The following is a 6831-nucleotide window of genomic DNA, read 5'->3' as shown; positions in this document are numbered from 1 at the left end:
CCGCCCGTATGTATGTACGTAGCCGTGTTTACTTTCTTGCACCCTGGCTGTATGTACGTGTACATGCTATGTGCGCGCCTCTGCTATGACACGTGCCCTTCCTTACACGGCCATGGTTCATCGCTGCAGCCTGCAGACAGACCGATCGTATGTACTTACATGTTCGCGACCAGAATGACAATGCTACGTGTGCTTCGACCAGGTGGGTCCCGACTGTCAGGCACTTCCTTGCGTGCGAAGATGTAGCTGGTGGGTCCCAGCAGTCAGGGGGCGAATCATTTTGTTGCCCGTAATATGGACGCACTTCCTTGCGTGCGAAGATGTAGCTGGTGGGTCCCAGCAGTCAAGGGAGAAACATTTTTTCGTGAAATATGGTGGCCCGTCCGGTGGGTCCCTGCTGTCAGGTGGAGGAATCATTATTTTTCGCGTAATAAGGAGGCACGGCCGTGGACCCAGCTGTCAGCCTCTCCATGTATAGTACTCTTTCGATGGAAGTCGTTCGTTGACCACATTGACCACGCCTCGCCGAGAGCACCAAGGAGGTGGACGACGGTGAGGCCTTGGAAGGAGACGACGCGGAGCTGGGGAAGATGCGGTAGTGGATGCCCACGCGGAGAGGATTACGAGGGTTCACTGGTTTGGCTGCGATGTGAGGCTGCTGTCGCCGCAGAATAACAGGGGGCGTGGGTGAGTAGAGGGATGGCCTAGCTAGTGGTGGGAGTAGTAGGGGGCGGTGAGGCCTCCACCGCAGCACAACCGTCCATAGAAGGCAGGAGCAGGCGGCACAACCAGCGCTGCTTTAGGCGGCTGGAGCAAGAAGACCAGAGGTTGGAGAATAACATCGTACGGTCACTGGATCTAGAATCATTCATATTGACTAAGTTGACAAAGCTCTCCATCCACGTCAACTTAGTAGGCCCACAAGTCAGTCTACCATATGGTGGGTCTGAGCTAGCAGGGGGAGTATTCATTTTTTTGTGCGTAATAAGGAAGCACTTCCTTGCGTGCGAAGATATAGCTGGTGGGTCTGAGCTGACAGTGGGGGGGACATTTTTTCGTGAAATGCAGAGGCCCTTTCGCTGGGTCCCAGCTGTCAGGTGGAGGAATCATTACTTTGCGCGTAATAAGGAGGCATTTCCTTGTGTGCCCCCCTACTGTCAGCCTCTTCCGATTGGCTGATGTATGTTGACCATGTTGACCTCGCCACGCCGAGAGCACAAACGCGGTGGATGAGGGCGAGGCCCAGGAAGGGAATGACACGGAGCGGGCGAAGCCACCGCAGCGGATGCCCACGCTAATGGGAGTACGAGCGCTGACTGGTCGGCTACGGGGTGAGGCTGACGTCGCCGAAAAATAACAGGATGTGAGGGTGGGTAGAGGGATGGTCTGGCGGCAGCATAACCAACCACGGGAGGAGGGAGCAGGCAGTCCTGTCGGCGCTGGTCTGGCCGGCTAGAGCAGGAAGATCAGAGATTGAAGAAGCACGGCGGCCATTGGATGGACATCCAACAGTCACTGCTCTGCGGTGACTAAGTTGACAAAGCCTTGCGTGCGTGTAAAAAAAATTCAGACAGTGTCATCGTCAACCTAGTAGGCCCAGAAGTCATCCTGCAAATCTATGGAAAATAGCATACCACTACTAGGGAAAAGCCTACCAGCAGCGAGGGTTTTGGGCCTCTCAGTAGCGCGGGCACCGGCGCTACTAATAAGGCACTACAGCTAATGTATAGCAGTAGCGCCGGTTGTCCCACGCTACTGCTATACATGAATAGCTGTAGCGCTCTTTGGAAAAGGGCGCTACTGATATTATCTGCAGCGCTGTTTGCTGGGACGCGCTACTGACAATGCGGCGCTACTGCTAAATTTCCCCCCTCGCTACTGCTAGTTTATTTATTATTTTTTTCGTGCATATTTGTTTTGTATTTGTTTTGTATTTGAATAGGATTTATACAATAATCTTGAGCATATCATACACATACAAATGTAATCATAGCATATACATACAATTAGTCTCATCAAATCGTGTCATCATCATAATCATCATCCAACACAAAGTGGTCTCTCATCATCATCTCGAAAATAGCGATACAAGTCTCGAATGATATGCAAATACATCGTCATCCATCTAAACAATGATATACGCGAGAAGAGCTATCACTTTGAGAACATGAGTTCGTATCCCTCTTTCGCATTAGCGTGAACCTCTAAACTAACTACTGCCTGTCGCTCGGAAACCGGAAGGGCCTGACACTCCGGCCACTTGTCGTATATATACTCCTGGCATAGCACTTCTTCGCCATCTATGATCTATGCACCTGCATCATCACATGAGTCGATGATATGCAACATATATAGTTGATCAACAGAAAGAGACAGACTTGGCAAAAATAAAAACAACATATCATAAGCATAAATAAGAAAGTTCATCGTACCCCAAAATGCCCTAACTAGAGTGATTTTCGCTAGTCGAGGAGGAGGACGGTTTAATTACATCACAAATAAAGTTTCACCGTGCATAACTCCATACAGAAAGTATGGACTAAACGGACACATTGTCATATATCGACAATCACTCCAACATGTCGTTCCATCCATCCAAGTCAGGGAGATAGTCCCCGAGCCTAGTGAAAGGCTTCAGGTCGAGACGCTGAGAGGCTATCCATGTTCGGATGTCTTCCCGCGACATTTGTCCTTCTCCGTAGAACATCCCTATTTTTCCAACGACCTCCTTCATGATGATTTGGGCAAGTTCGCGCTGGATGTTATAGAACTCAGCTCAAAGTTGATGATCGTCGATATCTCCTATGTCCTTTGCCCATTGCAGAATATGGGCATCGCCGGATCTAGGTGACATGCGAAGGTTCTGGTGATCCCGTCTGTACTCCAGCATGTGGTGTAGGACATAGAATCCATCATTAAGAGAATCGTTCGGTTGCTGGATGCAGCAGAAGTCGGTCTTATGGCCGAAGGCGACCCTGCCGCCCCTTCTCTTCTTGGCCCTGACCTCTCCACCCCTTGCTTGGTAGTAAAACATAGCATTGTCGAGAACATCCTTGATGTGGGTGTAATCCTTTTTGTGAATGTTCTTCGACGAGTCCAAGTAAAGTGCGTGGGAGAATCGGGGGTAGAGGATGATGAGGACGGCGCGCCCGCCGCTACGCAAAATAAGTCCTCAAATTAATTAGCCTCCACCGTGCAAATGAATGATTGAAATCGAAGCAAGGATAGCAGCGCGGATGACTTACACGGGATGATAAGGCACGAGAATCGCCCCTTGTCCTTATTGGTGAGCATGAAACTGACGATGTAATCCCTCGCGTATTCACGGTGATTTGCGCAGACTCCCAAGAAGCCCTCGTGCATGTAGTACGGGTCAGCGACATAGATATGAGATATCTGCTCAACCCCGATGATGTAGTTCATGTGCAAGGCATAAAGGCGGACAAACGTAAAATCCAGCTTCTTCACGTGAAACATGTCGAATATGTAATCGAATCGGAGGAAGAACTTATCCGCGGGGAAGCTGTCGATGTACGACATTTGCCGCGGAACGTTAACCATGTAGAGTGGGTATCCTGGATCTTTCGAGGCGATGAGGTCTTTCTCTACCCGCAGCACATCGTCATGAAGTCTCTTTAGATCGCCGAATCTGGCCCGTAGCGCTGTTGCAGGTAGGATTGGTTGACCGGGGATATGCCATTTATCCGCACCGAGGATATCTATACGGTCCTGAAGCCGAGGCTGCTGAGGCGGCTGGATCATAGAAACAACTTTTTTGCCTTTCCTCGCTCTCTTCCTAAACTTCTTTACTACCGGAAGGTCGTCCATAATATGTTGAGACGGCAATTCAGGCACCGACTCATGACGCTCAAACCCTGAGGAGGCGCCAGTATAGACATACTGTTCAGCAGCGCCATCGTCGTCCTCATCCTCATCCATGGCGACGTCATCAGCGACTAATGGAGCCTCCTCCTTACCCCGTCCGCTATCACCCAACCCGACACCCGATGATAATTGGGTAGGTGGGGTGTTGATGTTCATACCTTGCTGAGGCTGCGTGCTCGTGGGTGTGCTCTCGGCCACCTCCAGATGAAGCAGACTCTTTGGCCACAACAGGAACCACCCAGCATTGCAACAATCACCAAGCCGCCGCGGTGTCTCGTCGTCATCCCCCAGTAGTACTGGAGGAGGCAAATTCTCGTGGCCCAGTTTGACACTGGCCACGGAAACCTTGAAGACGTTCGGGGGGATCGGCCGGCTATGGAACAATGGTTCCTTCGGCTCCATTATCGTCGCCTTCCCCACGTCCACCTTCTGGTCGCCGATGGTGTACAATATGGTGCACGGGGTTTCGTCGGCCTGCAAAGAAAAGTCTGCGACGTGAGACATCCGAAAGGCAACGAAAACGGGAGATTATACATTTATATTGAAGGGGGCCAGTGTGACAGATACCGTGAGGGCGTCGAGCTCAGCCAAAGACAAAGCACCGCCTAGCACGTCCGGTGCGGGAACCGGTGCGGGAGCAAGTGCAGCTGCAGGTGCTGGTGCAACGCTAGTCGAGCTGCTCCCCGCCAAGAAGTCAGCAAGGGGAAAGTCCGCTGCATCTTTTTTTGGATTTTTCCTGGTCCAATTGAAAACGGCCGGAACCAAGGTAGTAGAAATATCTAAAGCCACCTGTTTTGCGGCAGCTACCGCTGTTGCAACTGTCTCAGTTGATTTCTTCTCAACCGCAATCTCAACCCTCTTGTCGATGTTTTCTTCATTTAACCTCCGTATTTCCTTTCTCTCCTCCGTGGTCTCACGGTAGTACTTCTTCCATGTGGCTCCGTCTCCGACACCGTGCACGCGTCCATACGACGGTCGAGTATCCACCGGTTGTTGTTTCAATATGTTCAACGCCCGGTTGAATGGAGTGTCCCACTTGGGCCTCGCCAATGCCTCAGATGGCGAGTCGCTTTCGGCCGCAATCCTGTGCTGCTCTCTCTGCAAAAGGCACAACGATCGTTTACAAATATGACTAACGTGTGCAGTCGAATTGATCAGAAACTAAAATTACCAGCAGTCTCATGAACTCCGTAATGACCGGTGTTATCTCGTAAACCTTTTTCACTGGGTCCCAACGGTGCCGGGCCCTGAGGACGTCATGCTCCTGTGGGACGGTGAACTCCGCCAAGGGGTCTGGGATGCCCAGACTCGCGGCTTTCGCGTCCTCCTTGGCCCATTTGGACCTCTTTCCGCCGTAACCACGACTTCCGAGGTGGTGGCTCCCAATGTTCCTCTCTTGAAGCCCCTTCATGTACTTAGACTTTTTTTGGCATCTTCGGCCTCGCAAGCCTCCTTGAATATTTGAAACTGCTCTTCTGTGATTGTCGGATTATCCTTTACAATCTCGGAGTAGGGTTCCTTCTTGTCGATGATCCTTGCTTTCACTCGATTTTTCCAGGCGGCCAACGCGTCGCTAAACTTGGTCATGGCGTGTTTGTTTATCTTCTTCATTGTCGGGTCCTCATCTGGATCTTTATAATCCTTCTCATTCCGGCCCGGGAACAAGAATATCTGGTGAAACTTCTTTAGGAGGGAGCTCCTCATATTTTCTATCTTCTATAGTTTCTCATCGTTGATGGTGGCGGTTATCCGTATGATGCAACCTATTTGATTGCCGTAGCATCGACATGCTTCCTCGGGCACCGTTGGCTCAAAATTGCCGTCGTCCACCCCCGTGACCACCACTCTAGTAGTCCTGAGTTTGTTAGGAACCCGTTGCCTCTTTGCTTTCGGTTCTACACCGACTCCGCTCCCCGAGGCAGCGCCGGTCTCAGTCTCAGCGCCGGTCTCGATGCCGGTCTGAGTCTAAGCGCCGATCTCAGTCTCAGCACCGGTCTGTGTGTCGGTCTTAGTCCCCGATGCCACCGGTGGGCCCAGCAATAACATCGGTTGATCATCGGTAAGGCTAAAAAATTCGTCTGCTGCCCGGTAGGCGTCGTCGCAATCACCAGAACCCTGTCCTTCATTGTTGCTAGCCATGTTTCCTATGATTAAATCTAGTCAATTAATTCTAGACCTAATAAGATGAATAATGACATAAAAAGGCCTATTGTTTTGCAGGAATGTTGACTCCTTCCTGGTGCGGCAAATCACGGGCACTCGATATGTCCTAGTTTGTAGCACAAGCCATGCCGAAATTCACGGAAAATTTCGGCATGAGCTTTGCTAAAAAGTGGACAAATCGAGAACCTGAAATTTGCCGGAAAAGAAATGAATCAACATTCCGGCAAAACTTAGGCCACTAAGCATCATTCCCTGCAAACAGTGTCCAAATATACATGAGCAACCACATGTGCAAACAGTGTAGAAGAAAATTCATTTAACTACTAATAGAACAAAATTCAGTTAACTTTAGTGCTCTATAATGATGAAAGGAAAAAAATTCAGTTAACTACTAATTTCATTCATTTAGTTATTCATTTAACATCACCTAATTAACCTACTGTACCAATACTACTAGCAACACTACTAACCTAATTAACCTAGCAAAACTCTAGTGCCCTAACTGAGAAACATCTAATTAACATCTAATTTTTTCTCTAAAATACAGAGAGAGATGAGTGAGGGGGAGGGGTGGGGGACTTACAGAGAGGGGAGAGACGATGGCGGGGAGGTGCTCGGTGACGGAGGCAGGGGTGGAGAGGGCGGGCTCGGGCACGGGCAAGGGCGGTCCTGGGCGGGCTCGGGCGGCGGTGAGGTGGAGGGCGCCGACGGTGACGTGGAGGGCGGCCTTGGGCGGCGGCTGTGAGGCTGAGGGCGGCCTCAGGCGGTAGCGGTGAGGCTGAG

The sequence above is a fragment of the Triticum dicoccoides genome, chromosome 3A (genome assembly GCF_002162155.2).
Source record: "Triticum dicoccoides isolate Atlit2015 ecotype Zavitan chromosome 3A, WEW_v2.0, whole genome shotgun sequence".
NCBI classification, from domain to species: Eukaryota; Viridiplantae; Streptophyta; class Magnoliopsida; order Poales; family Poaceae; genus Triticum; species Triticum dicoccoides.
This window is presented reverse-complemented; position numbering follows the sequence as displayed.